The sequence below is a fragment of the Miniopterus schreibersii genome (assembly GCF_964146895.1).
Source record: "Miniopterus schreibersii genome assembly, chromosome: 4".
Lineage (NCBI taxonomy): Eukaryota > Metazoa > Chordata > Mammalia > Chiroptera > Miniopteridae > Miniopterus > Miniopterus schreibersii.
In genome coordinates this window covers 41,606,349-41,621,682 of record NC_138105.1, presented here as the reverse complement: position 1 = coordinate 41,621,682, position 15,334 = coordinate 41,606,349, and positions in this window count along the sequence as shown.

Here is a 15,334-nt window from a genome sequence, read left to right as displayed (position 1 = left end):
ACTGCCTGGACCACAGAATTAAGGCCAAAATCTTCAGCCAAGAGCTCAAAGTCTTCTACCACCTTACCAACCTGTTCACCTTAATTTACCACTATCTTCCTAACCAAATTCTGAGCTTCCATTATATTTGTTTACTCACTATTTCACGAATCCTTCATGCACATTTTTAAAGGTAAACTTTAATTTCGAATCATTTTAGATTTACAGAAAACCTGCGGAGATAATACAGGGTTCCTATACACCCCTCACCTAGTTTCTCCTAATATTAACTTCTTTTGTTATCATGGTACTTTGTCAAAATTAAGAAAAACAACATTGATACCTTATTGTTAACACCAGTTTTTCTACTGGTGTCCTTTGGCTGGTCTAGGAGACACACCAGACACGATGTTGCATTTAAACCATGCACAGTTTTTTGTTTGTTTGCAGCCTCCGCTCATCACATTTTCCTTCTGAGGATGCCTTTTCCTCTCCTGACTTACTTAAGTCCTACCTATTCTTCAAGCCCATTCAAATCTTATCTCTGCAACGTCCTTCCTAATTGTTTCTGTCCTCAATGATTTCCCTAACCTTCAAATTCCAGAACCAGGCTGACCCACGTTGTTATGTATCTTTTTATATTTTTGTCTGCCAATTGCCATTTAAAGAAAGGATAATATCTCATTCATTTTCTGGCACATGTGCAAGCATTGTGTTCTCAATAAATGTTTAGTGGTAATGAATTTATATATTCAAGTTATGTTATTTTACCATTACCATACACAATACAGAGTAGGCTGTGAATATTAATTGACTTCTTAGAGGTCCACGGTTATTATATTTATATTTTAAAATATAATAGATATAAGTGTAACTTGATGAGTAATAATACAAACTAATATTTATTGAGTGCCCACCATATGCCAGGCACCCTGTTAAGTGTTTATAATTCTCATGAAACTATCTGTGGCAAATACTATGCTTATCCCCATTTAAGGTGAAGTAACTTGTCTGGGACTATACAACACAAGAGATGGAGGCAGGCCTCATAGCCAACGCTGTGGCTCCAGAGCACACACTCCTGACCGCTTTCCATAGCATGCTTTTTGTCCCAACAATGATTTCAGATGAGTGGTTTACACTTAATGCCTCCTTTTCATCAGCACCCGGCCTTTCCTGAACTTCTAAATCCTGGTGTCCCCAGTAGCCCACTGACACTGTTGTTGAAAATTTCAAACTACCTTTTTCTTATCAGTTCCAATGTTAAAATCTGTCCCATGATGTTTCTTCTCTGTGCAGTTGGAATTTAGAAGCTATTTTGCATTATGTCCCATCTCCACTCCCCGGGGGCAGGGAGTTTGTATCCTCATGCCCGGTACTAAACTTTGAACACCACAGAATGCCACAACTGTGTTTCTTCTTTGTGACAATATTCTGCAATTCTGAAATTTTTAAAATTATTAAAGAAGTCTGTACACACTGAGAAATTCTAAAGGATGATTATATGGAGCAGTAAGTGAGAGAAACCTTCTTTCCTTCCTTGTTCTCAGGGACAGGTTGTTCAAATGGTGGCCTTGACACAGGTTGTTCAAAATGATGAATACGTTTAACTATAAAAATTACAGACTCACGATTAAATATGAAAAAGTTTCCAATCATACACAGAAATATATAAAAAGAAAATCTCTCTAGGTTCTACTTTTCAGAGGAAATTGCTCTTAAAAGTTTACTGTTGTAGAAACCTGCAGAAGGTTTCTACACATACAAGCTTTGTGTGTTTTGCTTTGCTGGGGGGGACAGGAATAGAAGCCTGGGACCCCATCTCCCTGGCCCAGGTGGCCCTCACTCCTGCTGTCCTGGACAGTTTTGCACTCTTTTTTCCCCTCACATCCTAGCCACTCTCATTCGCTAGACACGAGCCGGTCCTTCTCTTGTTTCCCAGGCTCCCTCTTTCTGACTCCAAGCAGCGAGTTTACCTGGGACGCCTGCTCTTTCTCTGCGTGTCTTCATCTTTGGGGAGTTGATCTGTTTTCTGGGCCGGGGACCACCTTCTCTCACTCTTCTCTCGCTGCCAAACGTCTCCTTAGACTTGCTCAGCCCGCACTCACTCCTCAGCCCCTGGTGACCTGACTCCCAGTCGCCACTCCAGTGAAACCGCATGGAAGCTCCCCGAGACATCCCCGAATCACTGAACTTCTCTCCGCCTCCCCGGGGCAAGAGGTCCTGGGGGCCATGCTCCCTCCTCTCCTTCAGATGCACTTCGTTCTGGCTTCTGAGACACCCGGACTTTAAGTTTTCCCCGAGTCTTCAGGATGAGACTCCCCTCCCCTCCTGTGGCCTCCATCCATCTCAGCCAGCATCTCCTCGGGTGTCCTCACCTCCCACAGCCTCAGGCGGCCACCGCCTAGGAGAGCGGGCCTCCCTCAAGCTCCAGCTCACGTTCCCAACCGCCCGTCGGTCAGATCCCCTCTCACCTCGGGGAGCAGGTCAGATCCCCCTCTCACCTCGGGGAGCAGGTCAGATCCCCCTCTCACCTCGGGGAGCAGGTCAGATCCCCCTCTCACCTCGGGGAGCAGGTCAGATCCCCCTCTCACCTCGGGGAGCAGGTCAGATCCCTCTCTCACCTCGGGGAGCAGGTCAGATCCCTCTCTCACCTCGGGGAGCAGGTCAGATCCCTCTCTCACCTCGGGGAGCAGGTCAGATCCCTCTCTCACCTCGGGGAGCAGGTCAGATCCCTCTCTCACCTCGGGAGCAGGTCAGATCTCTCTCACCTCGGGGAGCAGGTCAGAGCTTAAAGCCGCCCCGCCTAAAGCACGCCCTGGCCCCGGCTTCCCTATTCCTGTTAACGGCACAGCCACTCTCTTGGTCAACTGGGGAACTCGGTCACTTTTCTCTGCGGTGCCCGGGGAGCCCCACCAGCTGCCAGTCTCGTGAATTCTACTCGAGAGCCCGGGCCTGCTTCTCCTGTCTGGTCCCACCATCTCAGTGCTCCTGGCCGCACTCCTGCAGCCTCTGACGCTTCTGTCTTCACACCCCTTCCCCGTCTATCGACCCACAAATTGCCAGATAACCCTTCCCAAAAGCCGGGCTCTAATCTCGCACCTCCCTGCTCCAGACCCCAGCGCCTGTGGGCCCCGCACCCTCACCATAGCTTTAGAAACCCTCGGAACAGCTACTCAGACACTTCGGTTTCCCTTTTCACTCTTAGAAATCATTCACCCCGAAGGCCTTTCATTTACACGGGCTATATCTATCACTCTTTACTGTATTAGAAGTGATAACAGAAGAAAATTTTAAAATATTTACTAATATATTTTAAAATAACAAACCCATTATACGTTAGCATGCATTTTATGGAAAAACAACAACAACTAACAAAACACACACGCACAAAAACAAAAAACTATTTTCTAAAACAAAAGCAAAAAATCAGTGAGGCGCACGGCATTGTTTCATTTTTGTAAATCTCTTGAATGTCTGGCTTAACTGGAAGACAGCTGCATTCTCCTGTCTGCTTCTGCCTTCAGTCTGTTGTGATATCACAGGTCACGTAACCTCTGGAAAATTCCGTCGTGCACTTAGAGAGAAGGAGTGTAAAACGGCAAATGCCATCCCCGTCCGAGTGGGGAAAGGAGCCTGGCCCTCGAAGGCCCTATGGAAGGGCCCCAGGCCCCCACTGAGAGTCACTGCTGTGCCTTTCTCTCTCAGCGCCTCAACCAAACCTCACACACCAGTGAAGCCAGACTATTCTTTACCTTCTCAATATATTTACATTTTCACGGCTCTTCTCTGAAATAAGTATTTTGGTAAATAATTTTGTTTGTTGGGAGTGCCCTATGGTTTGCCAGGGTCCAGGGATTTAGTTGGGTGGGGGGATTTCCCCTCCTCTGATTTGCTGGAAAGCTCTCTAGACTACAAATCAAGGAACTTAAATGCTAGTGACAACTTTGTAACTGCATTTTATATAACCCTGGACAAATAACTTAACTTGGTTAACTTTTTGGTTCTTCAGTTCTTGAATTTATAAACAGAGGAAATAGATAAGATGATCTCTGGGAGTTGTTCCAGTTCTAAAATCATCAGTGATTTGGAATTAAATCACCCGGAGTCTATTCTGAATAAGTAGGAAACCTGTGCCACTTTCAATCTTTTTTGTATTTCTCTCCCCTCTCTCTCTCTCTCTCTGTTAAATAAAAATTACTGTCTTTTCATGAGTGCATTACAAAGAACCCACTGGAACTTTTGTTGATTTTTTAAAATTGAGGTATAATTGATACGTAACATCGTATAAGTTTCAGAAGTACAACACAATGAGTCGATATTTGTATATATTGCAAAATGATCACCACAAGGCCCGTTATCCATCACCACACATAGTTACAAGTATTTTTCTTCTGATGAGAAATTTTAAGACTTACTCTCTTAGCAACTTCTAATACAGTGTAATAGAATATTAGTAACTATAGTCACCATGCTGCACGTTACATCCCCATGATTCGTTCACCTTATAACTGGACGTTTGCCCCTTTTGACCCCCTTCACTCATGTCACCACCTCTCACACTCTCTGGCAACCACCGATCTCTTCCCTGTATCTGTCAGTTCTGGGTTTTTGCTTTTATTTTTTTAGATTCCACCTATAAGGGAGATCATATGATATATGTATTTCTCTGTCTGATTTATTTCACTTAGCATAATGAAAGGTTCACCCATGTTGTCACAATTGGCAGAATTTCCTTTTTTGTGGCTGAATAATATTCCAGTGTGTGTGTGTGTGTGTGTGTGTGTGCACGTATATGTCACATTTTCTTTACCCGTTCATCCATTGGTGGATACTTAGTGAGTGTCTTGAATTACAGGTAGTTTTAATTAAATTGGGAATACAGCCCCAGCCGGTTTGGCTCAATGGTTAGAGTGTCAGCCCAGGGTTCGATTCTGGCCAAGGGCACATACCTCGGTTGCAGGCTCTTCCCCCCTTGGGGAGTGTGCAGGAGGCAATCGATTAATGTGTCTCTCACATTGATGTCTCTCTCTCTCTCCCTCCCCCCTTCCACTCTCTCTGAAAAGCAATGGAAAAAATATATTTGGATAGGATTTAAAAAAAATAAAATTGGGAATACATTTTCAATATATTTCATAAAATCAAGAACAATTTCAGCCTTTATTTTTTCAAATCCCTTTAATGCTCCCCTTTCCCAACTTGCCTGCTGGAACTGCATATGCCACAGGCATGATGCTCTGTTCTCTGCCCCCCCCCCCTTCTCTCTGTCTCATTGTGGATAGTTTCCATTGCTGTCTCCAGAATTACTAATCTCTTCTACTCTGTTAATCCCGTCCAGTGTATCGTACAAGTCAAATATTGTATTTTTATCTCTAACTGTTCGACCTGGGTCTTTTTCTCTTTTTCTCTTTTAAGTCTCTTAACATGCTCATGTTTTCCTCTACTTTCTAAAAACATGAACTACATTTATGATAGCTGTTTTAACATCCATGTCATTAATTCTGTGATTTATTGTCTTTGGTCTATTTTTACTGATTGATTTTTCTCCTCATTATAGGTCACATTTTCCTTCATCTTGCGCATATTTTTCTTCTTCTTTGCAGGCCTGGAAATTTTGATTGGATGCCAGGCATTATGGATTTTCACATTGTGCAGACTAGCTATATCTTTTTTCCTTTCAATATTCCTGAACTCTGTTCTGGGATGCAGTTATGCTACTTGGAAACAGTTTGATCTTCTTAAAGCTTATTGAGGTAGGACCGGAGCAGCCTTCCATCTGGGTTAATTTGGCCCCATTCTGGAGCAATACCTTTCTGAGTGAGTTCTCTGTTGCCCTGTGTAGTGCGAGATTTTTCCATTCTGGCTGCACTGGCCCTGTGTGATCTCTGGAGATTACTCCAACTGCTCCTTTCTGGTGATTCTTTCCCTGGCTCTCAGCACAGGCATAAGCTGATCAATCCTCAGCATCAGCTGAAGATTCAAGGGGAAACCTCTGCAAATAGGAGCTCTATTTACGTAGGTCTCTCCTCTCTTTGCAGCAACCTTTCTGGTCCTGTGCCCTATAATCCCAGCGGCCACGGCCTCCCTAACTTCTCAACTCTGTCTCCTTAACTGTGGGAGCCACCAGGCCCTGTTTGGGTTCCTCCCCCCTGCACTGCAGCCTGGAAACTTTCTTTAAGCATTAAATTGGGGTAATTCCAAGGTTTACTTCGTTAGTTTCCACTCTCTCAGGAATTGCTGACCTGTGCTGCCTGATGTCCAATGTCTGAAAACTGTTGCTTTGTATCTCTGTTCACTTTTAGAGAGTTTTAAAGTTTTGTCTTTCACATTGCAGGCCTCAGTCAATCTGGAATAGATTTTTTTTAAAAAAGAAAATAACACTGAATTGCATCCCCTCAATATTCATATACTGAGGCATTAACCCCCAATTTGACTGTATTTGGAGATGGGGCCTTTAAACAGGAATTAAGATTAAATGAGGTCATAAGGGTGGGGCCCTAATCCAATAGGATTGATGTCCTTATAAAATGAAGAGATACAAGCAGAGCAGGCACACACAAAGGAAAGGCCACATGAGGACACAGGGAGAAGGCACCATCTACAAGCTAAGGAGGAGGTCTCATCAGAAACCAACCCTGCTGACACCTGGATCTTGGACTTCCGCCTCCAGAGCTGTGGGGAAAATTAATTTCTGTTGTTTAAATCACCCAGTCTATGGTACCTTTTATGGCAACCCTAACAGACAAATACAGTAGGGATTTAATTTTGTTTATAGGCATTCTCAGTATTCCAAATGTCTATACAAATTGCAGTTAAAATGACATAATTGGCTGTATCAATTTCTTGAATAAACATTTTTCAAAAAGGAAAATGGATTTGGATTTTTTCTTCCAAATATTTGAAAATATAGATTATCCTTAAAATGAAAGACTTGAACAGGCTTATAGGAGGCAGACCATCTGGATACATTTTGTTTCTTTAAGAAAAGCCCAAGTTCACATATACATTAGTTTGCTAGGATTACCATAACAAAATACAGGGTGGGACAAAAGTAGGTTTACTGTTGTGCCTATGGAAAATAATACAATAATTAATAAATAATACAAGAATAAACTTCACATACTCACAATGGTAAACCTATCTTTGCCTAACCCTGTACTGTAGACTAAGTAGCTTAAACAACAGAAATGTATTTTCTCACAGTTCTGGAGTCCAAGATCAACGTGTTGGCAGGGTTGGCTTCTGATGAGACCTTTCTCCTTGGTTTGTAGATGGACATCTCCTCCCTGTGTCTTCACATGACTCTTTCTGTGTCTCTCCTTTTCTTATAAGGACACTGGTCAGATTGGATTAGGGCCCACCCTAACAGCCTCATTTTAACTTAATCACCTCCGTAAAGGCCCTATCTGTAAATACAGCCCATTCTGAGGTATCGAGGGTTAGGAACTTCAACATATGACTTTCAGGGGGCTACAATTCAGCCTGTAACAGTCCACATATTTAAAATGGTCCATCTTTGGGGCAAGCTGGAAAGACATACAACTTCGTAAAACACGCATGAGATGAAAGGAATGAGCCCTACACGTATGCAAGCATAGTAATGTTTTAAATCAGGCCTCACTCCTTTGTCTTTAATTTCACAACAGGAGTATTGTCCTGAGATTGACAATGGTTGTTGTTCAGTGATGGGTTATAATTGTCCAGAACTTCACTTTGTTGAATTAAAGAACAGAAAGATGGTTTTCGGTTAGCAAAAAAGTTCCAAATAGCTCTTGAGGTTTCCCATCATAACTGTGTCACACAATAATTACCATCTGATTAGTATTTGTCACATCTGGTATGGCGTCTACAAGAATGGAATAATATTTGTTGTTTTGTTAACTTATTGAATTTGTTGTTTCATTTTGGACATTTTTCCACATTGCTCTTATTAATTCTTCATAAACTATTTTGGATAAGTAAGCCACATTGTGTTTATTATTTTGACACACTTCCATGTGCCCATGGGGGGGAAACAGGTCAAATTTAGCAACTGGTTTGATGTAGTCTGTGAAATTTCCTTTGTTCAAAGAACACCACACTGCACTGTGATCTCTGAAAGGCAAACATTGTCACTTAAAATTAAATAACCACAACTAATCTTTCCACTTTAAAATACAACTGGAGATTCTACCTGGTCTGCTCCATCCGTCCAGTGCATCTTTATTTGATCGATGTGTAATCCAGGCAAACTTGTTCCTCCGACTTAACGTGTCAGCAGCTTTCCAAATAGGCGACCCGCCTTCCTGAGATTCCCTCCTCTGGGTTTTCCTCCAGTCTCTGGCTACACTTTCTCAAGCTCCCTCCTTGGATTTCTTTCTCCCGCACGATCTCCAAGTATTGTTCTTCGGGGCCCAGTCTAAACCTCCCCCTACACCTGGGTTTTAAAATCTTCCATAACCTTTCCTCAGCCTTTCTGCTCACCTGCATTTTTCACACCAGCCCCCAACACACCCTGCGTGCTGCCTGTTGAAAGTCTCGTTGCACACTGCGCACACCGTGCTATTCCCACTGCTGACGACCTTGGCTCAGCATTCTTTTTCCCAGAGCGCCAAGACTTGCCCCTTCTAGCTGTTCACACCAGGCATCCTGCAAAGAACCTCAGCCTCCGACCCGGCGAGGCTTTCCCCGGGTGTCCTGGTGCGCTCCGGCATCTCCCGTCTCCAACGTGCCCTTCCAGCTCGAATGAGCTTCTTTCTAGGACCCCTTCTACATGTTATTCTTGGTGTGTTGGTCTCAGCTCACTGAGGGCAGCAACCAGACATTATTTCATTTGTGTCCCTGTCACCCGTGGCATTTTCACTCTCATAAGAGGCTCTCCTCAAATGCTCTAATAGCTGCTCTAGACTCTTAAGCAACATTTCTCAAACGTTTCTGATCAGAAGACTTAATGGCCGTGCTTGTTAAATACAGCTTCCTGGAACCCCCACATATCTTCTGAAACTTTCCAGAGCAGAAAAGTAGGAATCTCACTGTGTCGTCACTGTTGCCCTTGAGGCTCAGGAAGAGAAGGCCCACCCAACCTCTGGTCTATGCTGGTCCCACTCTCACGCTGTTTGTCTTCTCTCATTTCCATAGCATTCCCTTTCCTCTCCTGCCCCCAGAGGCAGCCACTTTAATGTCTGTGACATATATATATCGCTTCTTACTTTTCCGTGAAGCACTACGACTTTAGGCCCATCTGTGCCGCTGTGTGACACGGACACCCCCGGTCCTCGCCTCCGCGCGCTGCGCCTCCGTGAGCACCGGCTATGCGGCCGCAGGGCCTCAGGTTACCCCCGCTTCCCACTGCTACAAGCACTGCGGCGACAAACCACCTCGTTCTCTAGGAGCCGAAATTATCCTTCTCATTTGATGAGATTATTATTTACCCGGTGAAGGGTGAGTCCGGTAAACAAGTATAATCATGTGTTGCGTAACGACATTTCAGGCAAGACAGGCCGCGTCTGTAACAGTGGTCCCGTGAGATTATAACAAAGCTGAACAGTCCCTCTCGACTGGGGACGTCATGGCCACGGTCGTGTCGCGGCACAGTGCACAGTGCGTCACTCCGGTGTTTGCCGCGACGCCGCTGTGAACAAACCTGCTGCTCCGCCGGTTGTATGGAAGTGCAGCACGTACAGTAAGCAACACTTGGAAATGGTAATAAAAGACTATGCTGTAGGTTTGTGTATCTATTATATTATACTTTAATCATTATGTTAGAGTGCACTCTTTCTACTTATACAAAAATGTTTGCTGTGCAACAGCGTGCTGTGTTATACCCGAAGCAGCCCTCTCCGCCTCGCGTCTAGCCTGACTCTTACGTGAGTCATTTCTCTTCCACTTGATTTAATCTCATGTTGTTTTATAAGCTGAGCGTAGCCTAAGTGTAGTGTGTGCAAAGCCTACAGTAGTGGACAGTAACGTCCTGGGCCTTCGCATTCAGTCACCCCTCAATCGCTGACTCACGACCCAGAGAAACTCCCGGTCCTGAAGCTCCATTCGTGGTAAATGTCCTAAATAGATGCACCAGTTTTTATCTTTTATATTGTATTTTTACTGTACCGTTTCTATGTTTAGATATGTTTAGATACACGCTTACCGTTGTGTTACAATTGCCTATAGTATTCAGTACGGTCCCACGCTGTTCAGGCCTGTAGTCTAGACGCAATGGGCCAGACCACAGAGCCCAGGTGTGTAGCAGGCGATGCCTCTAGGTTGTATAAGTGAACTCTACGATGTTCACACAACGACAAAATTGCCTCATGTCGTACTTCTCGGAACATATTCCTGTCCTTGAGCAGTGCACGACTGTGCACATGAAAAAGGAGAATATTTCATGCTTTCCACATAGCTATTGGATACCGGTTCTGAAACAGGACTAGAAATCCAAGTATTTTCTAACCAAAGGTGATAACACCACAAAACAAAGTTTATTTTCAAGATACAAACTTAGTAAAATTTGTAGTCCCAACAAATCCTAGGTAATTTATGACAAGGTTTGTAAAAAGGCTGAAGGTTCTCAGCATTAAGCTTCCATTTATTTGAAGTCAATTATGAGAACACCCTGGTTACACCCTGAGACAACCCTGACTCAAAAGAAAGTTTTGCAAATAATAGTGATCCCCCCAAAGGCACCCCTGAAGACAGGTCCAGGCTGAATATCAATCTTGGGCCTAGTTCGGAGTCGTCCAACGCACTTGCGCAGAAGCCAGCTGTCACACACTGCAGTGCAGGTATTTTTAAAAGCTGAGCACAGCGGAGGCTCCACCATCAGTCCTGGCTGGCCTCAATTTGTTGCCTGGAGCTACACTGCTGAACCTTTGATGTCCTGCCAGAGGGGTCACTGGAGAATTGTGTATTTGCTCAAAGGTAGTCTAACCCTCTTGTCTTTGCCCATAAGTCATAGCACTGAAATGCATGAATTGGCAAAAACTACTCCAACTGCCCAGGGCTTCTTACGACAAGTCCTTCAGATCTTCTGCCATCGTATCTAACAATATGTGGAAAACACAGAGATACCTTTTTCTCTTGAAATAATAAGCATAGCACTGGGACTGGGGAATCTGAAGGAAGTCCAAGAGGTTAACAAAAGTCAGCCACAACTTGAGGCGGCAGAGTTGCTCTCCAAATCTATGAGAGCGCCTCTGTTTACATGGCTCAAAGAATTAGGACTGCTTAGTATTAGAAAACATAAGGGGCAAAAAATAAAGGTAAATGACAGGTTCCTCATATAGATTATGCCACTGGAGTATCCAAATTCCACCCTTCTCTCTGCTCAGCCCAGGGCTATAGAAGAGGCATAATTTTCTAATTAGTCTGACCAGAGGGGGCACCTATTTCTAATTGGCCGGTCAAAAGGAGACACATTTTTGTAAACCCCACCCAAAGGGATTTGGATGGGATTTCCGTCTTCTTTGTTTAAAAGGCACTTTATGTTCAGCAGCCCAGTGGGGAGGGACGCTGTGCCATTCATATTTTAACCCTTAGTGACAGGTGCAATGAATGGCATGGCGATAAACAATAAAATACAAGTTTGTTGAACTGAATGTTTGTCAAACTGGGATCTGTGGCTTTAACATCCTGCACCTACCTCCGAGAGTGTGCTCAGAATAAAACTGATAAACCCAACTTCTCTGCTTCCCCAGATAGATGGGTAGCTGGCTTTTTGAGAATGCGGATCGTGTGACCATTTCATTTATGATCCCCAAAGACACGTGTATGGTGTTATGCCCCAAGTAGGTATTCAGTAAGCACTGGCGAATTGCTCGTCCAGATGAAATAGGAGGGCTGTTTTAAAATCCTTATCACAGGCTATGCCATTTGAGAACGACTAGAGCTGATTTGTGGAGACTCTGCTTTGATGCAACTTTGACACAGAACTTTGGAATTCCTAAAGGCAACTTTTAATTTATACAAGTGTTCAGAAGAGACTACCCTGAAGGTATACAGGTGTTTCTTAACACAGGTGAGTCAAGGCTGGTAATGGGAACAAAACAGTTTCTGCATTTCTTAAAAAGACAGTATTTACAGCCAAAGAGGTAGGATCCTTCTGCTCTCTTCTTATTTCCTAGAGCTTAGCTAAAACATAGACTTATGATGTTTACAGGCAAATTAAAAGGTATAATTGGATTCCAATCCATCTAACCTTTCCCAGAAAGAATGAAACCAAGCATTCACAAATACAAACTGAAGTAACATGCTGTCCCTGCTGTCCCCTTCCCCATTTTCCAAGATAAGTTATTTATACAAAGGAAGAAAATGTTTCAAAAGGTTAATACTGGCTCTCCATGGATGGTGAAATACTTACATTCTCTTTTTTTCTACTTACCTAAAATTTCCACAATTTTTATAAATGACAAATTTTAATGCAAGAAAGTAGTTTGTGAAAAAAATAACAGTATCCTGCTTTCCTTGGGCAAATGGGTGGGCATATGTTCCAATCTGGGCTCACGAGAGTCCTTGATTTTTAGTGTTCCTCACACAGCCCGGCTTTCTGCAGATACCAGGAAAGATATTTCTAAGCACCTACATTTTCACAGTCTTCCAACTATGGGACTCTAGAGATAAGACCCTTTCTCCTCCGGCCCCAAATGAAAAAATCCTAGGGAAGGACTCCTAAGTATTCATCCAAGAGAAATAAAAGCATATGTCCATTCAGAAATGAGTGGACATTCTGAAATAAAAGCATTCTGTCCACCTGTACAGCAGTGTTTATAGCAGCTCTATTTGTAATAGCCCCAAACCGAAAAGGCCACAATGTCTACCAACAGGGGAAGAGATAAACAAATCAGGGCATAGTCATGCAATAGAACACGATTTTGCAACAAGAATAAACTCGATACATGCAACAACAGGAATAAACCTCCACCCTCCCAATATATTCAATATACATAATCTATATGTATAAAATTCCAAAAGATATGAACTAATCTATAGTAACAGAAAGCAGACCGGCGGTTGCTTGGGGAAAGGAGGAGTGCGGGGAGGGGCAGAGGGAGGGACTAGGAAAGGAGTAGGGGTGGTGATGGATATGTTCATTAGCCCCATTAGTCATGACTGTGCTAATGGCTACAGGTGTTTATATACGTAAAAATTAATCAAACTTTACACTTTTAATAGATGCACCTTATTGTATGTCAATTACACTTCAGTAAAGCTGTTTCTTAAAAAATACAAGGCAATAAAAATTAAGTCTATCTTGCATACTGTTTCAGCAGCAGTGGCTATTCACTGAGAGAGCAAGAGAAGCTCACTCCAGGTCAGGTTCATTAACCAGCGGCAAGGACCCCCAGAGGGACTGCTTGAATGCGAAGCTGTATCTGGTTACCTATTCCAATGTGACTATGATGACAATCTCTTTTTGTCTAACAATCTGAGTGCATTTCACTGTAGGCAATCTTCCTTTGCTTCCACCCAGATTTTAGTACAAGAAATGAAATGAAATTTCATCTCTGCTATAGCATGTAGAGATGCTAAAGAATGTCAAAAAACAAAACAAAACAAAACAAAAACAAGAAAAAATAATACAATTAGAAATAGAAAATCAGGGAACAAGTGGATAATATAGCTTTGGATAATTGGGAGGTTGTCATTTTGTTTTTGTGCCACAAACCCTGTTCCTATATTTTCAGGAATGGTGGTAAAGATTCTAAGCATCATAAGGGAAACCAGTGTTTTTTACTTTTCTGGGATGCCCACAAACCTAGCATGTATCAGGTGGGGTATAGTGTAGTGATTAAACACAATAGATTGTTTGATCGATAGCTGTAGAAACTTGAACAAGTTAGTTAATCTTTCTGACACCCAGTTTCATTGTCTGCAAAGTAGAGATAATAGTTCTGACCTAGGAAGGGTTGTTTTGAGGCTGAAATGAGAGGCCTTCTTAAAGCAACTGTCCTATAATGCATTTTGAGCTCTAGATGTTTGGGAGTAATTCATCTTTATTAATCTGCATGACAACCTTGCAAAGTAGGCATTATCATCCCGAGTGTGCAAATTAAGAAACTGAAACTCAAAAGGTAAATAATTGATCAAGATAATAGAATTGGTGGCAAGGCAGATTAATCTGTTTCAAAAGGCCAATGTCTTTTCACTTTGCCATATTATTTTTCTGGCATAGTTAATAAATATTTGCTAATTGATTGGTATGCAAGATATGACTAAAAAATACTACAACATAAATACCCAAGGCACACCTGTCTGTGTGGGAGGGAAGAGGGGTTCCATGTAGAAGACAGTTATGCTATTTTTGCTCAAATTTTTAAAACAAATTTCTTTAGAATCTGTAGTTCATTCTTTTTAATATGCTAAATGGTGGCAACATTTTAAGATGGATATGATTAAGGCAAACACATTAAATACATGAGTGTGAGTGACTAACCTAAGCGATCATATTTGGGGTAAAGTGAGATTGATCCTGGTGTGTGTGTGTGTATGTGTGTGTTGTGTGTGTGTGTGTATATGGTTTTTGTTTTTGTTTTGTAGTTTTTAAAGACGGTTTCAAAAGAGAAGTGCCAAAAATTCATCAAACAATGATGGTGTCAATTGAAATAAGTGTGTAGTCTTTTACGGTGCCTACTTTAAAGTGGCAAACACTAATTTTAGTAAGATCTGTTGCTTACTTGAAAAATATCAGACTCTTTCTATCACAGTCGTAGCTCATTTAGCCTTGATTCTGCTCTGGGTCAAGCCGTGATTCAAGGGTGGCAAAACATTTAAGCTTCGTCTCAAGGAGGTTTGCCCATGTAAATATTACAGTGGAGTGTATTGTTGAGTACTAGCTGGTTAGTTGTCTCTGAATACTAACTAGGAATAAAATTGTATTATGTAGGTATTCTCAATGCTTGTTTGGATATTACAGATTTTTCACTAATGCAACTCTCTAACATAGAAACAGAAGAAATAACTATTATATAGTTATTCTAACTTATTTAAATTTAGCTGGGTTTATAAATAAAGTTAATTATAAGAGCAATTCACAGATCTATTGCTACTAAACAAGAAAGAGGCTGAGTGTCAAGATGCCTGGTTTTAGTTCCAGCTGGAGGGGCTGGGTGACTATAGACAAATGGTACTTCCCTCTGATCTTTCTCCCATTTTAAAAAGTGATATACCACATCTCTTGTTGATGGCAGCACCTCAATGTTTTTTGATAGACTACTAGTTTAAACAGCTTTTTTGGTTTTAAACTCAATTCTCAATGAGCTACAAAATAGTAATTACATGTTTTGATGGCAGGGGCTTTCCTTTACCCAGTATTTGAAATAAGTAGCAGCCCGGCCCAGTGTGGCTCAGCGGTTGAGCACTGACCTAGGATCCAGGCAATTGGGGT